The sequence below is a fragment of the Pleurodeles waltl genome, chromosome 7 (genome assembly GCF_031143425.1).
Source record: "Pleurodeles waltl isolate 20211129_DDA chromosome 7, aPleWal1.hap1.20221129, whole genome shotgun sequence".
Taxonomy (NCBI): Eukaryota; Metazoa; Chordata; class Amphibia; order Caudata; family Salamandridae; genus Pleurodeles; species Pleurodeles waltl.
The window spans coordinates 811,135,171-811,159,007 of NC_090446.1; the positions used below are offsets into that span (position 1 = coordinate 811,135,171).

The 23,837-nt window shown below is 46.0% G+C and overlaps 1 protein-coding gene across 1 annotated transcript in view; it reads left to right on the forward strand.

Annotated features, from left to right (window-relative positions):
• LOC138245616 (rho GTPase-activating protein 7-like) overlaps window positions 1-23,837 on the forward strand; it is a 685,827-nt gene that overhangs the window by 167,991 nt on the left and 493,999 nt on the right. The window lies entirely within an intron of this gene.

The window sequence follows — 23,837 nt, forward strand, 5'->3', positions numbered from 1 at the left end:
TAACAACATGGGAGGAGCAGGTCTTGACCATCATGCATCCAGAGGGCCTCGGAGGAGTCGGTGGAGGAATGGACACTGGTAAGTCAAATCTTAACTATCAAATCCCCCACCCTACCTGCATGCTATCACACACCCCCAACCTCACCCCCTCCCCTATTACTCCAACTCCTCACTAATGTACTAATAACACAAACCACACATCCCAACACCAAGCCCTGCATGACACAACTAAGCATGGACACCCAGCACTAAAGCATGCTCACTGCACATACCCATAACAACCCCCCAACCATCATCATACAAGCCCCCACACAGGAATGCTTGCACTGGGGTACACGCACACCCACCCATTGCACACCATGACACACACACATGCAATAATCATGCTCTTATACCCCTGCAGGACCACTACATAACGTCACCACACAGGAGGGTCCAGACATCTCCACCCCACCCACAGAAGAGGCCCACAGTGACGACAGCAGCTCTGGCCAACTGGATCCAGATGACCAACCCAGACCATCGTGGGCCTCGGGACAGTCGGTTCCCCTTGCACAGGCACAGCCCAACACTGACCTTCCACCCTCTGGTAACACCAGCATAGCACCCACCCAGCGGGCCCATACCTCCGTACCCAGGACACGTCAATCAGCGGTGTGTCCACCACTACAGGGAACCCAGGGTAACCCACCACCCCAACAACGACAGGGACCTGGGGGCAGTGGTAGTGGGCACACGGTCCAGGGGACGGAGGCACAGGAACACAGGGGAACTGGGAGGGCTGCTGTGCGACAGGGGGCGGACAGGCCAAGGGAACCAACTCTCCACGAGGCCCTCTCCTCCATCATGGGAGCATACCACCACTCCCAGGAGACGATGGCTACGGTCCTGGCCAAGTTTCAGGAGACCCAGCGCCTGCAGGACGAACAGTTTTTGGGGTTCAGGGAGGAGCTCAGAACCATCACCTCCGCCCTGGGCACCATCATAGGGGTGCTGAAGGACATACAAAAGACCATGAGGGACACTGTGGCGCTCCAAGGGGCCCTGACTCTAGCATGGAGGATGAACTGCCCACCACCTCCGCCGGCGCTAGTGGACAGGACGCCCCGCCACAGGACCAGCACACCAGCACCCCACCCCCTGCAGAAGGACAACCACCCCGCAAGCGGTCCCTGAGATCCAGGAACAGGAAAGAGCAAGATGGCAAGACCCCCGCCAGGAAATGAGACCACCCTGATTGTCCTCCCACTGTCTCACTTTGTTACCCTGTCCAGATTGGAACTGCCCCAGCTCCACTTCCTATGCCCACATGGGCGTGCACCTGTGTGATTAATAGACTGGACTCTGCCATGGACATTCCTCCACCATCACCCCTCACCATTTTGCCACCCCCTCCAATAATTAGCACCTCAATAAACACCCTTGAACCACAAAACAATCTGGAGTCAGTCTGTGATTTTGAAAATGTGTATTAGCAATGACAGTGACAAAATGCGTTTACAAATGTAATGCTAACATACCTATGTCACACATCACAAGTCCATGAAGGATGCAAGCAGATGACACATGTTGGTAACCACACCTGTGAAACCGTAATGGAAATGTACAACTCAGTTACCATATACTGGTTGAAATCGACAGACAGGATAGAGGTAGAAGTGTGAAAGTGAATGTAATAGTAAAAAAATTGTTCTCACCTGTGTGTCACTGGAAATATTGCTGTATGACTGACTCCCTGTTGTCTATGTCTTCTTCCTCAGCTTCCTCCTCATCACTGTCCACAGGCTCCACAGCTGCCACAACACCGTCATCTGGACCATCCTCCTGCAGAAAAGGCACCTGGCGTCGCAAAGCAAGATTGTGAAGCATCGAGCAGGCGATGATGATCTGCACACCTTCCTTGGTGAGTAGAATAGGGAACCACCTGTCATATGGAGGCACCTGAACCTGGCCTTCAGGAGGCCGAAGGTGCGTTCGATCACCCTCCTAGTCCACCCATGGTCCTCATTGTAGCGTTCCTCTGCCCTGGTCCTGGGATTCCTCACTGGGGTCAATAGCCATGACAGGTTGGGGTAACCAGAGTCCCCTAATAGCCACACACGGTGCCTCTGGAGTTGACCCATCACATACGGGATGCTGGTATTCCGCAGGTTGTAGGCGTCATGCACTGAGCCAGGGAACATAGCATTTACCTGCGAGATGTACTGGTCTGCCAAACATACCATCTGTACATTCATTGAATGATAACTCTTCCGGTTCCTGTACACCTGTTCACTCCTGCGTGGGGGGACCAGAGCTACATGGGTGCCATCGATAGCACCTATGATGTTGGGGATATGTCCCAGGGCATAGAGGTCACCTTTCACTGTAGCCAAATCTTCCACCTGAGGGAAAACGATGTAGCTCCTTACGTGTTTCAGCAGGGCAGACAACACTCTGGACAGCACGTTGGAAAACATAGGCTGGGACAAACCTGATGCCATGGCCACAGTTGTTTGAAATGAGCCACTTGCAAGGAAATGGAGCACTGATAGCACCTGCACTTCAGGGGGTATTCCTGTGGGATGGCGGATTGGTGAGATCAGGTCTGGCTCCAACTGGGTACACAGTTCCTGGATTGTGGCACGGTCAAACCTGTAGGTGATGATCAAATGTCGCTCCTCCATTGTTAACAGGTCCACCAGCGGTCGGTACACCGGAGGATTCCGCCATCTCCTCAAATGTCCCAGCTGACGGTGCCTAAGAAGGACAACAGCGACCACAGAGTCAACAAATTCTCAGGTATGTACCCACAGCTACACAGAACACAACACCAAATACTAAAATCTTCCTGTATGTGTGTTGAGTGTAGGCCTAGGTATGTGTGACGCAGTAGTAAATGAAGCCATGTGGGCCCCTGAAATAGCGGCTGCCTGACCTCTAAACTGGGACAATGGGATGTGAGGTAACTGCGCTGGCGTTGTACACCGTCGCGGTAGGCGGTCGTAGACCGCGGCGCAATGCTGCATTGGTTAACATTGGACCCTATGGATCCCAGGAGCCAATGATGAATTGCGCCGGCGGTGATGATACGCACCGCCGCGGACGTCACCGCCACGGACTTGACCGCCATTTTCTATCTATTCAATCACTCGATACCTAATCTTCGACAGGAGAGGACCTACACTGCAAGTGCTGCTGTGACCTCAGTCTGGAAGAGACAATGGCTGCTGCGTCTGGGGAAAGGGCCCCTGCCTTCACTGCTCAGGAGTTGGAGAAGCTCGTGGACGGGGTCCTCCCCCAGTACACGCTACTCTACGGTCCTCCAGATCAACAGGTAAGTACACAGGGAGCACGTTGCATGGGCTATGCTGTGTGGAGAGGGCTGGATGTCAGTAGGAAGGGGGCAGAGTTCTGCGACCATTAAGGACTGTGAATGCATGTGCCACATGGCAAGGGTAGGGATGGGGGCCAGTCACTTCGACTGTGCAGTTGGTAATGACTTCTCTTCTTCCCCTGTACATGTCATGTAGGTCAGTGCCCACCAGAAGAAGGACATTTGGCGTGCCATCGCCAAGGATGTCCGGACCCTGGTGGTCCACCAGAGACGGGGCACCCACTGCCGTAAAAGATGGGAGGACATTTGCCGCTGGAGCAAGAAGACGGCAGAGGCTCAGCTGGGGATGGCCTCCCAACGTGGGAGGGGTGCCCGTCGCACCATGACCCCCCTGATGTTCAGGATCCTGGCGGTGGTCTACCCTGAGTTGGATGGGCGCTTGAGGGCATCACAGCAGACACAAGGGGGTGAGGACACTCTCATTCTGCGGACTTAGCGTGCAGTGGAGGGGTCTGGGTGGGGGAGGAGGGCTGTGGGTTTCCCTAGGCCAGGGCAAGTTCCGTAGGCTTGGCCCCTTCGTAAGGCATGGCCCTGTGGCCCCTACCCCACCTCTGTAGAGTGCCAAGTACAGGTATACATGCCCCTGTGTAATCTATGTGGACAGATGACACTTATAGCCATGTAGTCCATATCCCAGAAATTGCATCTGTAGAGGCCAAGAGCACGGCGTAGTGCAAGGGGCTGCTGTGTCTGTATTTTCCGCTAACTGTAGCGGTAAGCCATGCACTCAACCTGTCTTTCTTCTGTTTCCCCACCCCTTTTTGTGCTCTCCCTGTTCTTGTGTGCATCAGCATCATCAGGCGGAGGTACAGTGGCACCGGAGCACGAGGGAGCTGCATCCCACATGGCCATGGAGGGCCAAACCACGGACTCCGAATACACCAGTGGGACGGAGGGCGAGGGGAGCTTCACGTCGGTCACCGGATCAGCAACCAGCGGCACGGACTCGTCCTCCGATGGAAGCTCCCTTGTGGTGGCGGCACCATCTGTGCACTCAGCCTTCGCTCCGTGCCCGCTCACCCAGGATGGTGGGCATCACCTTCACCCCAGGCACCTCAGGCCCTGCCCCAGTCACCCCTGCTGCCTTCAGTGAGGAGGCCATTGACCTCCTCAGGTCACTCACTGTTGGGCAGTCTACCATTGTGAATGCCATCCAGGGTGTGGAAAGGGAGTTGCAACACAGTAATGCATTCCTGGAGGGCATTCATTCTGGTCAGGCTGCCCTTCATCGAACCCTGCAATCTCTGGCCTCAGCACTGATGGCAGCCATTGTCCCTGTGTCTAGCCTCCCCCCTCCAACTTCCTCCACCCAGACCCAATCCCCTGTACCCCATCCTATCCCAAGCACACCATCAGACTAGCATGCACACACCTCAACACCCAAAAGTGGCTCTGGCAAACATAGGCACTACACATCCCACAGGCACTCACACAAGCATCACCCACATACAGACACAGCAACTTCCACTGCCTCCACTGTGTCCCCCTCCTCGTCGTCTCCCTCCTCCCTCCCAGTGTCGTCTACACTATCACCTGCATGCACTACATCTACAGGCACTAGGACTCGCACCAGAACACCCAGCACCACACCCGCTCACCTGCACTCACCACCCCCTCTACCATTTACACGTCCCCTGTGTCCACTCCCAGTGTGTCTGTGACGTCCCCTCCCAAAGTAAACAAACGCGGGCACCCACACACCCAACATCCATCCACCTCACGACAGCCTCCAGTACATGCACCTGCACCCAAATCACCTAAAGTTACACCTCCTACAACCACCTCCTCTTCCTCCACTCCCAGACCCCCTCCAGCTACCCATTCCAGTGTTCGTCAGAGACTCTTCCTGAGCATCGTTGACCTCTTTCCCACCAGCCCCCCCTTCCAATTCATAGGTCCCGTAGTAGCACCTCAGCCAAAAAAAGTCCGGTACCAGTGGTGCGTGTTAAAGGTCTGTGGAGTGCACCGGCCACCAGGGCAGCCAGTGTGACACAGAGCCAAAGCACTGCCAGTCCACCCCCTGTAAAGCACCTTAAGTTGGAAAGTGCCCGACGGGAGAGGGTGAAGACTCCTGCCGGCAAAACAGCTCACAAGGGTCCCGGGGGGAGTGCCGAGTCAGCTGTGACTCCTCCCAAGGTGGTGAAGGGGCAGAAGAGGTCTCCAAGGTCTGGTAAGAGCAGCACGGCGGAGAAGGCCCCCATCCTCCCCGCCTGCCGGGACACCACTGTCACTGGTCCGGAGACCACCGCCAGCGTCAGTGCCCTGGAGGGCCCCGGCAGCCACAGCCCCGCTGGGCACTGAGGGACCGTCATGCCACACACCGCTGCACAGGTCAGAGACAGCTAAGTCAAGCACCGCTGAACAGGGCAAAGACCGCCATGGCGAAGACCGCTGAACAGGGCAAAGACCGCCATGGCAATGCACCGCTGAACAGGTCAGAGACAGCAAAGGCAAGCACCACTGAACAGGGCAAAGACCGCCATGGCACTGCACCGCTGAACAGGTCAGAGACAGCAAAGGCAAGCACCGCTGAACAGGGCAAAGACCGCCATGGCAATGCACCGCTGAACAGGTCAGAGACAGCAAAGGCAAGCACAGCTGAACAGTGCAAAGACCGCCATGGCACTGCACCGCTGAACAGGTCAGAGACAGCAAAGGCAAGCACCGCTGAACAGGGCAAAGACCGCCATGGTGAAGACCGCTGAACAGGGCAAAGACCGCCATGGCACTGCACCGCTGAACAGGTCAGAGACAGCAAAGGCAAGCACCGCTGAACAGGGCAAAGACCCCCATGGCAATGCACCGCTGAACAGGTCAGAGACAGCAAAGGCAAGCACCGCTGAACAGGGCAAAGACCGCCATGGCACTGCACCGCTGAACAGGTCAGAGACAGCAAAGGCAAGCACCGCTGAACAGGGCAAAGACCGCCATGGTGAAGACCGCTGAACAGGGCAAAGACCGCCATGGCACTGCACCGCTGAACAGGTCAGAGACAGCAAAGGCAAGCACCGCTGAACAGGGCAAAGACCTCCATGGCAATGCACCGCTGAACAGGTCAGAGACAGCAAAGGCAAGAACTGCTGAACAGGGCAAAGACCGCCATGGCACTGCACCGCTGAACAGGTCAGAGACAGCAAAGGCAAGCACCGCTGAACAGGGCAAAGACCGCCATGGTGAAGACCGCTGAACAGGGCAAAGACCGCCATGGCACTGCACCGCTGAACAGGTCAGAGACAGCAAAGGCAAGCACCGCTGAACAGGGCAAAGACCGCCATGGCAATGCACCGCTGAACAGGTCAGAGACAGCAAAGGCAAGCACCGCTGAACAGGGCAAAGACCGCCATGGCACTGCACCGCTGAACAGGTCAGAGACAGCAAAGGCAAGCACCGCTGAACAGGGCAATGACCGCCATGGTGAAGACCGCTGAACAGGGCAAAGACCGCCATGGCACTGCACCGCTGAACAGGTCAGAGACAGCAAAGGCAAGCACCGCTGAACAGGGCAAAGACCTCCATGGCAATGCACCGCTGAACAGGTCAGAGACAGCAAAGGCAAGAACTGCTGAACAGGGCAAAGACCGCCATGGCACTGCACCGCTGAACAGGTCAGAGACAGCAAAGGCAAGCACCGCTGAACAGGGCAAAGACCGCCATGGTGAAGACCGCTGAACAGGGCAAAGACCGCCATGGCACTGCACCGCTGAACAGGTCAGAGACAGCAAAGGCAAGCACCGCTGAACAGGGCAAAGACCGCCATGGCAATGCACCGCTGAACAGGTCAGAGACAGCAAAGGCAAGCACCGCTGAACAGGGCAAAGACCGCCATGGCACTGCACCGCTGAACAGGTCAGAGACAGCAAAGGCAAGCACCGCTGAACAGGGAAAAGACCGCCATGGTGAAGACCACTGAACAGGGCAAAGACCGCCATGGCACTGCACCGCTGCACAGGTCAGAGACAGCAAAGGCAAGCACCGCTGAACAGGGCAAAGACCGCCAAATCAAGCATCGTTAGCCCATGTGCAGCTGGGACAGTGACAGAACTGGGACCGTCACGGGGAGCGTGATGCACTCTGGGCACCAGTCCCCCTCCAGAACCAGTGGAGACCTGCATCCACACCATCTGTCCTGCAAAGGATGAAGCACTCTGGGCACCAGTCCCCCTCCAGAACCAGTGGAGACCTGCATCCACTCCATCTGTCCTGCACAGGATGAAGCACTCTGGGCACCAGTCCCCCTCCAGAACCAGTGGAGACCTGCATCCACTCCGTCTGTCCTGCACAGGATGAAGCACTCTGGGCACCAGCCACCCTCCAGAACCAGTGGAGACTGTGATCCACTTGAGAGACTTTGGCTTTGCACTCCCCAGGATAAAGCAGTGGGCAAACCACCCACTGAAAAGACTTGTGAGACTGTGGCTTTGCACTCCCCAGGATAAAGAAGTGGGCAAACCACCCACTGAAAAGACTTGAGAGACTGTGGCTTTGCACTCCCCAGGATGGTACAGTGGGCAACCCACCCACTGTAGAGACTTGAGAGACTGTGGCTTTGCACTCCCCAGGATACATCAATGGGCATGGAGCCCCGTCGTGGATCTGGCGTGGTGCAGTCATCCGGCTGAGGTGCCCCCCCTTTCCCTTCCCCCTGAGGTGCCTGTTGTATTTCTATCTGATGCCCCTGCAGTGTTCTCTCCGTTTGTGGACAGGTATCTAGTGTGGGCCTCGCCCATGCATTGTGGGCCCAGTGGTCCACGGACATTGATATGTGCATACCTGCAGTACTAATCGTGATGTATGATTTTTATAATGTTGATATATATCTGTATATCATTGGTTACTGTATTTTGATACATTACAAAGTTTGAACTGATTTCCTTTTGTCTTTGCATTCATCCAGGGGGGTTGTGGGTTGTTACTGTGCTGTTTGGAAATGCATTGGTGTGTGTGTTGTAGTGGGTGAGGGTCGGGTTGGGGGTGGGGGTGTTTTATGTGTGTGTCCGTGACTTTTGCCTCCCCCAACCCCTATGTCGTAGGTGCAGTACTCACCGTTGTCTTTGGCGCCTACGTTGCTGGTGTTCGTAGAGGAGCAGGAAGACAAGAGCAGGGAGTATTTGTAGTTCCGGCTCCATGGTGGCCTCCTTCCTCGTGGAGTGTGTAGAGGTGAGTGTTTTCCCTTTGAAATGTCTGTTTCCGCCGTGTTTTTATCCACGGTGAATCCGCCCCAGAAAAGGTGGTGGATTGGCGGGTTGTGATACTGTGGGCGGTACATTGTCTTCCGCCTGTCTGTTGGCGGTGACCGCCGCGCTGCTTGTCTGTACCGCCGTGGCGGTCGGAGTGTTAAAGTGGCTGTCTATGTTGGCGGTTTCCGCCACGGTCATAATTCCCTTTTTTTTCCACCGGCCTGTTTGCGGTATTACCGCAGCTTTAACACCGTCCGCCAGGGTTGTAATGACCACCTAAGTGATTCTTTCAGCATTCATTTTCTGAATGAAACGGACAAGCACCAATCTATCACTCTAAGCCTCATAGCTTCTTCATCTTTAAATTAATTGAGCTTACAGTGTTTGATGAGTGTGTCAAGCCTTTCCATGAATTGATTGATTGTTTTGTGAGCTCTTTGATGTTCTTAATCAACATTTGGTACTGGATTGAACTTAAGATTCAAAGTATTCTTAATGTGATGGTGTGTGACGGTATGTGACAGTTCTCGACATTTTCTTTATAAATTCTTTCACACCATCACCAGCAAGATTATTGAGATATTTGATAATCTTCCTGTTATACATCTATTCAAGTGCATCAATGAAATCTTCAATTGTCTCTATCCATGCAGTCCATCTATTGCCAATATTTTACTTTTTGGCAGTGTCGAATGGTGGTGGTTTGAGAAAGGCAGCAATATTGTAACTATTCATAGGAGTGACTGACATCGAGGGTGGAGCTCTATCAAACTCAGTTGACCCTTCCTAGGAATTTGCATCATCATGGAGGTCCGACGATCTTTCAGCCTCTGGATCATCCAGGACAGCCTTTGGAGTTTTGACCTTCTTTTAAGCCTCCATCAGATCCCTGTCACTCATGGAGACCTCTGGAGTTGTTCTGAGGCGCCACCAGAAAGCTTTGATGGTGTGTCGCTTCAGGTATTGGACAGCTCAGTAAGCACAACCCGAGTGCTTCTTCTTGGGTCTCCTCGCCCGATGCTGAAGTTGTAATGCTCCACTTATTAAGACTCAAATAAGAGTAATAGCAGTATGCTTCCTTTTTCCTTATTCTGTCAGCATCGCTATTTGATATCTGATAACTGTCTTTAACTGTGCTTTGTAAACTAAGTTGAATCTACCTTTAGTATTAACGCTTTGTATATTGTATAACTTTATTTTGCTTACCAGTACAGTACCCTTTTCTAGGATCTTGGCCATAGTTTCTTGACCAACCATGCATAGACTTTTCTGTGAAGCTCTTTTCCATTCACATGCTTCACACCAGCTGGAGTTGTGCTTTGACTCCACATACGCCAACAGTTGACTCAGCACTTCAAAAAAGGCACATGTGGCACTCATGAGCAGTTTGCTTGGACCATGGCAAATTCTCAAGGACAGCACTTTCTACTTCGGGTTACTTATCCCCAGTCGTTATGTCTTCCCCAGTCTGGTCCACGCTGAATGACTACGCCACACAAAGAGCTGTAAATCACATCTTTATTCCTCTGCATGAACCTGTGAACTCCCAACATTCTAAAGTAAACTCTCATACATTCTATTCTAGCAATTACATCACACAAGGATGCAGAGTACTCAGGGAGCCATAAAGGTTCTGTTTGAAGTCATGCAAGACACTAAACCTGTGACATCAAAGTCAGATAGATTCTGAGAAAAATGTCATGATCAATTTTAGTTGCTATAAAAAACGTTTTGGGTGTTGTATATGAGAAACATTTCAAAAGAGTGTTACTCCAGACCACTGTCAGCAAGACTAAGGACGTGTAGAGCTCCAATGGGGGTGAATTATTACCTTGCTTAACGCACTCTTAAAACATACATCATGTGTTTCAAAAACTGCAAAGTGTGCTTGTAAATGATTGCCCATGGAAACCTAGAACATACAGTGTATGACACAATTCAATGTTTCACAGGTAAGCATTCCCCGTCATGCGCAAGAAATAATTCTAGACCCCAAAAGATGATTATGTTAATGAAAAAGACTCGTGTAGCTTATCTTTTTTTCTGAAATAAGGAATTCACACAATTTTGGGAATTTATGTTGAACATTCAATAGCACCCCTAAGCACTATAAGACTTCAGTTGTGCACTTTGATGATGGGGTTATTGAATAAAGGGGCACAGGACACGTCTCATGGTCTCATGCGTGGATATCTGTAGGACTAGATGTGTATATTTTAATGGATTTTATTGATTTATGCTTGACTCAGCCGTTTCTCTGTGTGTGTAATACTTGTGCAAAGCGCTGGAAACTTTAATCTAAACATAAACATGATCACTGAAAATGTGTGTTTTCTTCTTACCCGTGCAGTTTATGAGCCTTCCGTTTATTTCAATAGTCTTGATATTGCAAATATTTGGAAACAACCTTCTGGACATTGTTGAATCCTTTTCAAGTAGCATCAGATTCATTAGGTGCATTGGACAACGGATCTGACACTAGGTGGCAATAACTCCAGAGTGAGCACTTGTTTCGACCTCGTAGATTATCTTAAAGGACCAGACAAAATACAAATAAGGAGCCAGAAAGCTTAAACTCTGATTACTAAATTATGAAAACAAGCCGCTGACTGTGTTTACTGTGCCTGAGAAGGCACGCAATCGGCTAAACACTCTTCCAAACATGATCAGCTGTGTTTCGGCAAGGTTTGTGCTTCTTAATTACCACTTAAATACATACATGAATGACCAAAAAAAAGGTTAGAAGTATCGAGGAAAGGTAAATAAACTATTAAAACATGTGTTCTAACCAGTTGAATAGCCAGTCTGTCATGGGCCCTACCCTAGTGCAAGGAAGGAAATTGGCCCATAGCTTCTGCTTGAATGATAAAATACAGCAGTAATCAGGGTTCAGTGGGCCTCTCAGGCTCTGTACTCCAGTGGTACTCACCTGCTGCACCAATGGAAGGTACACACCTGGATCTAAGAGCATGAGCAAATATTTTAAACATATGCATGGCAAAAGAAATCAGACAGAAGGACATTTGCAGACCTTAGTGAAGCAAATCAGCAAAATATATGCCACACATTATATGATAGATCAAACAATGGCTTACACCAATTTGTCCCTACCCGCATTGCACTCCTGAACAGAAATACACATTGTACACCTTGAAGATCAGATAATTGCACAACCCCCCTTTATAATACTCTGGGCATTTAAGTGTGCCTTTATTTAGTTAAAGAGTTGATCCTAGCCCAGCAAAAATATGTTTTTGTCTTTCTCCCGATTACCTTGAGTTAATGCTGTATGAAGAGAAAATTTATCTTTTCAAAGGCTCAGTCTGTAGTAGTGGATTTGTCTCCAATCATTCTGGCGTTATGCTGAAGTCACACAAAAAAGAACCAAACGTAATCAAAATTTTAGTTATATTTATGAATTCCTTTTTCTCTGCATTGCTGTCTGATGATGATGATGAAACTATTGGCTTACCTCTAAGTTACTCTTACTAAAATGAATACCTATTGTGGGAAAGCAGGGATTCTACGAAGGACCACATTATGAGTCTGGCAGACTGGTATCCTCAAGCCAGAGGCATTTCCATTGGGGTTGCGTTGATGTTCCCACACAACATCCCTGGATTTTCAGGCATTCCTTGATTTACAAGAACTTGTAAACCTGGGAATGTGCCAAAACTAATTTTCCTCTCTAGGAAAGGCATAATGAGGAGAAATGCATTTATTTCCCTTTTTTTTTCCTCTTTCTATGTGTGCTGCATTCTCTCAGGATTGTTTTAGGGTAGGAAGGTGCCCCTTCCTGCACAAAACAACCCTTCATGCAATGCAGGAACCATTGCACCTTTGTGCAAGGATACCTGTGTTGGGGCTAGGTTGCCTAAAGGGTGCTAGCACAGTGGAAAGGACAGGAATGTGTGGTATTCCTTTAAATACAATGCTTTCTTGCCCTTTACCCGTGACACAGGGAAGTACAGCATGTTGACTTGCTGCCATGACCCCCACCACAAAGCCCATAAATATGGCCCATAACATCCAGAATGCTCCACCACTGAGACCCTGACTCCTCCTTGAAAAAATCACCACATCAGTCACCCTTGAACGGGACTTCATAGAAATATATTTGGTGTTTATGAGCTGAAGGATTGTAGCATGTGCAGGAAATTTACTGCATCACCATCTCATTGTCATTTTGCTGATGGATAACCGCCTTACTTTCTCCATTCCCTCTGTGTTATCATCTTTCTCTCCCTATGCTCTGAGGGTTGTCCATCCTCTGCTGCTTTCATTGATTTCCTAAGCCTTGGTGACTTGGTCCACCTGTTGGAAATGAACCTTTTCTGTCCTCACACGATCTCCTTTAGAACCACTCAAAGTTATATCCTTTTGTAAGACCAGTACCAATGCATACTTACCAGTGCGTGCAATCATTAATTTCCAAGCCTTACAATGTCTGTTCTTCTGTGCTCTAATATTGACTATGTTTCTTGCGTGTGTTCCCAGAATGGTCACATTTTTTGTGCTGTTCCTCTTATTATAAGCTTGTGTGTAGTACTTTCCTAACTCTCTCTTCCTCTCTTCTCATGGAACCCGAGGGAAGTCCTATAAATCTCTCTCTTCAAGCTCTGTTAATTATACCCCCCTTGGGGGCCATCTATGCCGCACCCCGATGTCCACTTTTTTATCTCCCTCAGTTCACCATTTCTTCGATTCCGCATATCTCGAAGATGTCAAGTCCCTTAATTTCCTAATAAAACACTCCTTCAACCATAATATCGCAAACCAGCTCCTTGGGCTATTTACCACAATTCTGTTTTCAGAGGTAACAAGCTTTTCTCTAAAGGCATTAATGTCTAACCTTTCATACTGTGGTCTGAGGAGCAAGGCTAAACCCTAAAAGTTTTTTTGTATGTTCTTTATTAGGGCCAAACAATCTTAAATTAAGCAATGGAGAAAAAATATAAAAAGTGGATTGGAGGATCAATCAGTAGGAATCCCTAGAAAGTAACTCCAAAGACAAAACAATGGAAATGACTACAAAGGGTTCAGGGGAATAGGTAGCTGGAGGAAAAAACAACAAACCAAGGTATCTTTATTCCATCTCAAACCCATTATTGAGAGGTATGTTTACACCATGAGATTCCTTAAGCTTGTTGTCGTGAGACTGAATCCATGGCAAGTGAAGAAAAATACATTATGATTACTATGCTGTTATCGTAAACAGCGCTGGTCTCCATCGCTTCTTGTTGTCTTCAAGTTACTGTAGATGGATTGTGTTGAGCCAAGCAGGACGTGGTAGATCACAACAGCAGTGCAAATTTGTTGCAGTACTCCAGTGTGACAGTATTCAACTTGAAGCTCAACAAAATTTGGGGACAGACTCTGCAGTTTTATTTTAGTATCTAGCACAGTCTTTGCAGATGTTGGCCTTCATCAAACAGTTGCAGGAGTGGGGACAGTCTGTGCAGAGACTGGCCATTTGCTGCAAAGTTTTAGATGTAAAGCAAGTCTTCACATGTGCTGGCCTTTCACTTAACAATTGCAGATGTTTGTCCAGTGTTTGCAGACGTTATCCCTCGCTGTATAGTTATAGGAGTTAAAGTTGAACACCCAGAATTCCTGTCTGTCTTCAGTGCCTGTTAGGTCTCTATGGAATTACCAACCTGGGATGAGCTGCCTTCTCGAAGGCCAAAGATTCCTGGGGCTTGCAGAACCCTTTTCCTTCTGATTCCAATAGCAGTTTGTATTGCTCAAACCCAGAGAGAACATTTTTGTGGCAGATGTTCTGCCTTTTCTTCCATTGAGATTCCAGAGAACCGAGTAAATGGCAGGTGCATTTACAGTTTACAGTCATATAACACCAATGGAAAACTAGGCATTAGCCACCCATGTCACATACACATGCCAAAATACACCTGTTTTTGCAGTCGTCCGATGCAACAAATATGATGATTATATGCTTTGTAGCAGAAATCCACAAATGTCATAGGGTTATCCCAAATCAAACATGTTGGACAGAGCTCCAGGACTCATACTCTTTCCATGCCTCAATTCATCCTCTGAGCCTACCGCAGCCATCTCAACAACAAAGGTGTTCTTAACTGTTCCCTGTAAACAACTGCCAACCCCAATGCTGGAGTTGACAAATACCACAGTGAGCACTGGCTCTACCCAGAAAAGCCACTTTGGCTCACAATACTAAAGACAGAGCTGAAGCTACCAACTTAATTCCAAACAGAAATCAATTGCAATGGAATGACCTACTTAGCAAATCAAAAATTCGTTTAATAGCATGAACTAAGCTTGTCTTGAAGGGATAGCACTTTGATTTCACATCCTGCATCTCCAATATTTAATTTACTCTGCGTCTGAAAAAAAAACGTGTTTTTAACAGAAGGACGTTTTTAAGTCTTTTTTGTAAAGAGTTTTAATTTTTTTGACAATGTTCACTAAAATCTGAATAAAAGCATAATTATGAAAAATTAAATTAACCACTAGAAAATTAGTAATTGTGTAGCTCACAAAACCTGGTCTTATGTTATGATATAAATATATATTCGCTGAAAAAACTCAGTTAAAGTAAAGGTATGATTGCAAATTAAAGCCAAAGTAGCACTGAAATGCATGGTATTGTTAGGGCTGCAATCCATAGGTCAAACAACAGACATGCACTCCATAACTGAACACCAAACGCAATGCTTATGACCTCTCCCTTGATGTGACAAATTAAATTATAAATACCATAAATATTCTTAAAGATGAGATTAAATATCATAATGTTTACACTATGAAACAGACTGCTATGAAAGTAATATTATTTATTAGCTTGGGCATGTGTTTTTGAATAATTATGTTTTACATTTTGGAGTTCTTACTTTTTGTTATTAATATTGTGAGGTCATAAGCATTCTACTTGGTGTGCAAGTTATGGTTTGCCTGTCTGTTGCACGATTTTTAGATTGTGATCCTCTTCCTAATATAATTTGCAAATTTTTGTAGTTAACTTACCATCAGTGGTCAACCCCTCTAACTGTTAATTTTAGAGGTCAGCACACCACAGGTGATATGCAGTTTTCTTCAGAGCGGACCCTATTCTAGGCTTTGTGAGTCCTTTCTGGCTTGTGTACTCTTATTGACACCTTCCCTGAGGTCTTTCCCTGGGGTCCTCAAATCACCTTCTTGGTGTGAGATTCCTGAGGAAAGTCCCAGTGCAGGCTCCTCAAGCTTGTCATGTGTTTGTAGCCGCAGCCATGAATCTTGCCATTTGTCTGCAATCCCTTGCAAGGGTTCACAGATCTCAGGTATCATCCTGGGAGCCTCAAACATAATTTAAACATCCATGAACACTGTCATAAAATCGGTATTTGTTTACATGTTTTTCAGAGGGTGTCACTTATGACGCCCACACCTGAGTGAAGGGTTAGATGATGCTCCCTCTGCCCCCCGTGACTGCTTTTATATTTCTTTTTTTGGACACAAAGACCAGTCCCAGTGGCCTATAAAGCAAGCCACAACATTTTCCTGGACGTTTAGGCAGCCAATCAAAGAGCTTAATGCCATGAATTCCACTCTGGGTTCACAGACCTGAAACTAATGACTGGGGAAAAAGCTGCCTTCAACCCTTCAAATATTGTTTTTAATTTTGGATGTACAAAGTAATGGGCCTCTGGAGATTAGTGGTCCAGATATCTGTGTAATTGGGCCATTTCAAGCTCAGGCAAAAAACATTTAAACACTTAGGCCCATATTTATGGCAAAATGATGGAGCGCGCTGCTGTGCCAAAATTGACAGCGCTGCCCTCTGTCATTTTCACAATGCAGGGATGTGCCATATTTAGGTGAATACAGCGCACCCCTGTGTTGTTCTCTGCGCTGGTGCTAAATTTAGCTGCCAGTGCAGCACACACAGAAGTGCCAAAGCTTCATTTTCAAATTATTGTTTATGTGCTGGAAGGGACATCTTCCTGCACATAAACAATCACTTCTGGCATTTTGCTCTTTCAATGCGTGCTACAGCACGCATAGAAAAAAAAAGAAATGCAGAGGAATAAATTATTCCTCCTCGTTGTGCCTTGCTAATGCCACCCCTGGGGGTGGTGTTTGATTTTGGCGCTGCGTCAAGTTTACAAACTCTTGTAAATCTGAGGCAGCATCAAAATGCAATGGGTGTTGCTGTGGCACGCCCACAGCAACACCCATTGCACGCCCCTCTGACGCAGATAACTGGGTCGGAGGGGCCCATATTTACAAGGAGGTGTAACGCCACAAAAAATTGCCTTTACACCTCCTTGTAAATATGGAGCAGAGGTTAGCACCACTGGAGCGTCACATAAAGTGACACTCCAGTGGCGCTAGGGGCTTATAAATATGCCCCTAATTTCTCACAAACATCTGAACAAATGCAAACTAAGCAAAGGCACTTCCTTGAATAAAGTTCTACCATCATACCAAAGGTAGCACAATACCATTCAGCTGTTTTATCTGTATCGGAGATAAATGGGCAGATGTAAAAAAAGTTGCGCTGCACCCAATGCAGTGCCTCTTTTCTTGCACCCCATAGCCCCTCCAAAACCCCCCCACCATGATTTGTGTGCTGTATTTCAGATATGGTGCACCATGGTGGTAGATAGGGAACAAGTGTCAAAATATCTGACGTTAGTTAGGCGCTTTGCAGGATTAGCATCAAAAATGTTGGTGCTAATCCTGCAAAGCACGTTGAAGCCCATTATAAATAATGGTGTGCCTCCTTTTCACACCTGCTCTGTGCAGGCATTAAAAATGCCACAAAAATGGCGCAAAGAAATCTTTCAGATTTCTGTGCGCCATTTTTTCGGCCTCCACCCTTGCATACAATATGCCTGGCGCAGTCATAATGTAGCACAAGTGGTTAGTAAATCGCAAAATGCATGCATTGCGCCACTTTGTAAAACTGGTGCTGCGATTTTGCCCTCGTTGGGCCACATTTGCGTAAACAAATGATGCTAATGTGGCACAAGGAGGCTCTGGCAGTTTTAAATCTGGGCCAAAGATTTTTATTGGAATGAGAGGTAAAAATGTCACTTCTTAAGCCTCCTTTCCTTTTGTTGGCCCTGCTTCACAGATCGGCACGAAACTTGCTAAGCCGAAAGAAAAGTGGATATTGAGAGGTTTCATACAGAACTGTCATCAGAAACACAGGAATGACCTGGGAGTGGAAACATTTTACCAGCTAACTAACCAAAAGGGAGTTTTGTAAATGTGTTTACAATTACAGCTTCTCTCACTCCCAATTTTTATACAGACATGTTAGACGTGGCCAGGTGGTTTGCTGCTTTAGGATTTGTTTCCAGAGCATCATTTTCACAATGTACCTCGATTTACAGGTTCATGACACCACACTATACAGTCAACCGCATTTCAGCAATCAAGTCCATATATTCTAGGGGGAAAAAGTGTTCACACTCAGGGGAGCACTAGGGATGGGTTACAATTTCTCTTACTGTAGTTACTGATATCCCCTTTGGGGTGGCTGTGCAGTTCCCATCGCCTGCGCTGACTGCAACTTCCCACATGTTGATAAAGTCAAGAGCCAGCACCTGCTGATCTCATCGCTCTGCAGCTGTTTCTATTTATATTAATAAGCACTTTATTTTATTTTTTCGATTTCCGTAATCTTTTCTTGCTTTTGTCCTCGTGCTCCCACTACTGGTGGACATCACAGCTGCGGCTCTGTCCTGGACCTAAGAAATGAAACGTTCTCACTGCATCCAACCCAACAAAGCAGAGAGCTATTGTGCCTATTTGTTACCATCGTACCATGTTTGAGCCCTGTCATAAAAAAAATCAGTGGCAAATAAATACACTTGCCAAGTTATGACGTGTTATGTTTGTACCTATTGAGGAATTTCTAGCTTACACAATACTGACGATAAAACCTGATATAGAGAATGTGCTCACTTAACAAAGCACCATACTCTATTTTAAAGGCAATTTAAATGCGTCAGTTCAAATTAGCGTACTAGTTTAAGATATGAAAGCATAACATTATGCAGTGCTTCTGGTAAACACGCAATTATAGGTTTAATTTCTGTTCTTTTTGGATGTCTGTCACAATGACGAATTCATGTCACAACATGGTTGACAAAAATACCACCCTGCAATATTATCATACTCAGATTACTGACTGCCATAATATTGTGAAAGTAAGTATATTCAGGTAAGTGTACATTTACTATTGTTAAAGCCACATAAACGTAACTTGAAGATGTGTGGATTGTCAAGGTACAAAGACGGGGTGTTAGGAACAATCAATCAATACTTAGTGCTGTACTAACCTTCACAATATTGCGGTAGCCTCTACTCTGGATACGAAATAGTGTCAGGGCAATATTTAAAAATCGATATTCGACTAGAAAGCCTTCCTTTCTACCCCAAGGTCCCCTAAATGTAAAACTAGTTTCCAAAGTAAAGATGTTAACGATTTTGCTGAACCACTTATCAACTGGTGATGGATATTGATTTACCCACCCTCATTTTAAAATGAGTTTCAACACAGAAAAACGGTTATTAATCAACTCTGCCTCCATAGAAAGCCCCACATCATTTAGTATTCCAAACAAAATGACCTCTGTGGTGAATAAGAAGTCAAACTGGTAGATAACTTTGATTCTGCCAGAAATATTCCCCAGTAAGTGGTAAATCCTGAACAAAATACCATAGCTAGAATTAGATTGCCCTTCTCTTCTCAAATATCTAGAACAATGCAACAGTGGATTACTCATTTTATAGGTCTGCTATCCAGTTTTTATATAGCGCCACAGCCACCAATTAGTTGGTATCTTGATACTTTAAAAGAGAAATTTATATCTGCAGTTCTGGGTTTTCCTAATGAAGGCCCCCGGTGAAGAGAAGATCTTTTGGTGTGAGTGTGGGTGAGATGATTTTGAGGGAGATGGTTGTCCTATAAGGTTTTTTCACTGGCCGGTGATTCAAAGAGTAGTTCTTGGGATCCTCCAACATAGGATGTGTGAATATGGAGTGCCATTGGTTGTCTTTGCTGGGTGGTTGACAGCGGGCAATAAGATGTTACCTCTCTATGCTACCTAATCCAAGCCTGATAAAACAGTATTCTTTGTCAAAAAATATTTTATCAGGGAATTAGTGTATCCTGCAAGAAAATGGTCATTTAAACCATCCTAGTCTCAAACATCTGATTTGTACCTGAGGCCAGAGAAAAAGCAAATCAATGAAATGTAGATGTATCTCTTTATTAAAAAGAGATGTAACATATGGCATGGTTAATACAACCTTTACTTATTCAAATGCAGAAATACCAAATACCAAATACCAAATGCAGCATTATTATTTTTTAACCCCGGATTGGACAAGGATCGGCAGCTAAATTTGTCCTCTTTTTCATCACCCATAGGATATTGCCCTAAGTCTATCTGTCAAACTGTTGAAAGTGCAAGTGACCTGAATATGTGAATATGTTCAGTTAGCATGTTTGCAACTTTATTAATATGGTTTACTTACATATTGGCAATTTAGTAAGCGCTACATGCCACTTACATGCCACTGCAGGTCACTAGAATGCAAAGGCGTGGGAAATGTGGGTGTTTCTTTAGGGATACATGGATCGAACATGTAATGTAAAATTTGGGTTCATCACATTCCAGCCCATGTATGACAGGCAGCCTACGGAAGAACACAGTTATTCTCTTGTAGCTATTGATAATGAGTCATAAACGTTTGGACTTGAAAGTTGTGATTTGTGTGGATTCACTGTCTGTATTAGTGCACTATGTGTGGAATTCCTGAATGAATAAAGTCCTTTTCTATTATTTCCTGAATTTAATGTGCTCTTGTCCTTCTTTGAGAGCTAGACAAAGCACTGCATTTAGAGCTTGAAAGGAGAGCAACACTGCAATAAAAAATGGCAGTGGTCCCAAACAGAGAAAATCACATTTTGTCCTATCACATTCAGAGTTGGGAGAACGACACACATCTGATGGTAAATACTCAGTCAGTTGTTGGCTTTGCCATCAGAAACCCTTGATTTGGCAGCCCTTCCATCACTGGACCATAATTTGTGCCCTTGTCATGCCCTGGTTATGACCTCACAAATTTCAAAATCCATGACATAGTCTATGAAATCAGAGAACAGAAATGACATCATTGATGACAACACTATACATAATGGGTCTGCGAGTTATAGTTACTTTAGGGCACAAGTTATAGTTACTTGAGAGACCTGTAACTGGTGAGACTCAGTAGTTTTGTATATGTAACTGACATTTTTCACCTTACCATAATGTCCCTTTAACGTTTTGTTTTTTTCAGATTATTTTTTATTAAACTAAACTTTTGCACTTTTTGTCAAACAATATTTACATTTATTAAATTTGTTCGTCTCAAGCTAATGGTAACTCACCAGCACTCTCGAAGTAGCTCTCAGAAGTGATGTCAAGCTCAGTACCTCAATGACTACTTACCTCATGTCCCTTGGAGTGACAGCCGGCCAAATCAATGACAAAGCCTCAGTATAACACTAAATCACACAATCTGTATCATCCTACGGAGTCTGCACAGAGCCATATGTCCCTACTCTCAATATAGCGAAGTCAAAGTGAAATTGGTCATTGGTCCAGAGCTAAGACAAAAAAGAGCCTCATGTGTATTCCTCTGTGTGTGTGTGTGTGTTTGTGTGCACATTGATGCTTAGGTGTCTGTGACATTGTATCCCTCCCTAATAAACAGTGTCACTCCCTGGAAACTATGCCTAGTGTCAGGGACCACCAGAAGTATATGATAGCCCCCATCATAATGTGTTTATCTCATGCTCAATTGTGTCCCTTCAGTGCACAGTCATTGCAACAGCATATAAATGGTCATTTTAGCAACATTTGGGGAATTCTTAGGATAAATGGGGTCAGTGACATTTTAAGAGCATGGCTGGCTTACCTTTGGCCTTCCCTGACAGAATGGTGGTCACCCCCTTGCATAACAATATCAGTGACTGATATATGGTGGACATCCTGGCCATGAGGGTGTGTGGCCTTAGTATAAAGGTGTCCCTGGTATACTTGTGGGTGATATTTCCATGTGACTGGCATCTTTGATGTTATTTATGGTCAGCATGCATGCCCCATGATGGCAATATCTGGACAACTGAAGCATAATTGGTCAAAGGAGGACAAAAATGATGTTGTTTTTTTTCGCCAAAGGGGGTTCTTCTGGAAAACTGAGCTTGTTTGCTCAAAATGGAAAGTGGTAATTGATAAAAACAAATATGCATTTTCGGTACCTGACATGCTGATAAAGACAAAAGGGTGCACTTCCGAAACACATTTAAAATTATAGCTCAATGATTTTGGAAGCTGAGTTGGGGAGGCGTATTTCTGTAGTTTTATCCTTTGTGCAGAGAGCAGGTGATGATTGCCAGTGACTTAATTAGTCAGTTGGAGGCATTGGATACTGATACGTTTTTTCCTGACATTTCAGCTGCGTACATATACTGAAATGCTTGTGTGGTCACAACAGATAATCCTGCTTAGGGTGGTCATATTGTCAATTTAATACATGTGGTCACGCTTCACTCTGATACATGTGATAGAAGCTCGGGAGAATTTCCTTGAGCAGAAGTAGCTCTCACCAGAGAAAGGGTTGGAACGCCCTGAATTAAGTCCGTGAATTGTAATTGTGTTTACTAGAAGATGAACAAAATAATATTAGTGAGGTTGGATATTTCTTCAAATATTGTTTAACATTTACAAAATAAATGAATATATGTAAATTATGTTATTACTTAAAATTCATGTCACGTGATGAGTTAATGTGTTGTTAAATTTTATTTTATTAGTTCCAGGCTAATAGTAAATAGTTTACATTATTTTACATTCATATTTCACATTAAACTGTATTTAATTATTTTTAAATAATGACATTTATTAGATTTGTCAATCCTTTCTTATATGATTGCTTCACCCTCGATCAGAGAGTTCAACCAACTGGTGAAAAGTTACAGTTAAAGTTAAAGTTGCATTGGAGATTAATATGATGTTAAGTTATAAAAAAAAGTGGAGAATTGGGAAAAAGCATGAGTATCATAGCAATAATTTCACGTTAAAAAAAGGAAAAGCTGGGCCAGGGGTATGGTTCGGGTGTCTCTATCAGCATTGCCTTTTTGGCTACTGAGATTTCCTATAAAGAACCTGTCAGTAGCCAATACAGAAAGATTTCGGTGCTTTAGAGATAAAAAGAGTAATTCCAGTCTCATCTGTGTTTTGCAATTTCACCAGGAGAGTTCATCTGCTGATAAATGCAACCTGTATTACTGCATCTCTTTATGATACACTGAGGCCCTGATTTATACTGTTTGGTACAAAACTGCACTAACTCAGTTTTGCACCAAAACGTTTAGCACCGGCTTGCACCATTTCTGTGCACCAGCCGGGCACCATATTTATGGAATGGAGCAAGCCAGTCATTAGTCGGGTGGGGCTGGCGGTATGAAAGAAGGGTTTTTTTTGCTCCAAAAATGACGTGAATCAGGTTAGAGTAAAAAAAAATAACTCTAACCTGCCTAGAGTCATTTTCTGACACAAAATCAACCATACCACATGACTCCTGTCTTAGAAACGACAGGAGTCATGCCCACCACCCCAGTGTCCAGCACAGGGGACCAGGGTCCCCTGGGCATGGCCATTGCACCCAGTGCCATTTAGGGGTGCCCATTTCAGGGCCCTTAATGGTACTTAAAAAAAATATATAATACTTTCCTGCACTTACCTATACTTACCTGGGATGGGCTCCCCCATCCTCCGCTGTCTCTCTGGTGTGGGCGGGGGTGTCCCCGGGGCCTGGGGAGGGCACCTGTGGCCTTATTCCATGGTGTTCCACCATGGAAATAGGCCCACAGGTCCCCTAACTCCTGCCCTGACCCAGGCGTTAAAAATGGTAACGCTGCAAGCTTTGCACCATTTTTTGACCCCTTCTCCCCCTTGTGCGTGATATTTGCACGGGAGGATAAATAAGGTCCTAGGGCCTTAGAGTCATTTTTTGCCTGGGAACACCTACCTTGAAACATTGACGCAAGGTAGTTTTCCACAGGCAAAAAATTACTTTAACTCCAATATTTTGGTGCTAGACATTTCTAGTGCCAAAATATAAATATGAAGTTAAGTTTGCGACAAATTTGCATTTAAAAAATGATGCAAATCTGGCGCAAACAGAGTATAAGTATGCCCCTAAATGTCTTATCATACAGAGATTCCATGCTTCCTTCTATACATATCACAGTTACAAAATTA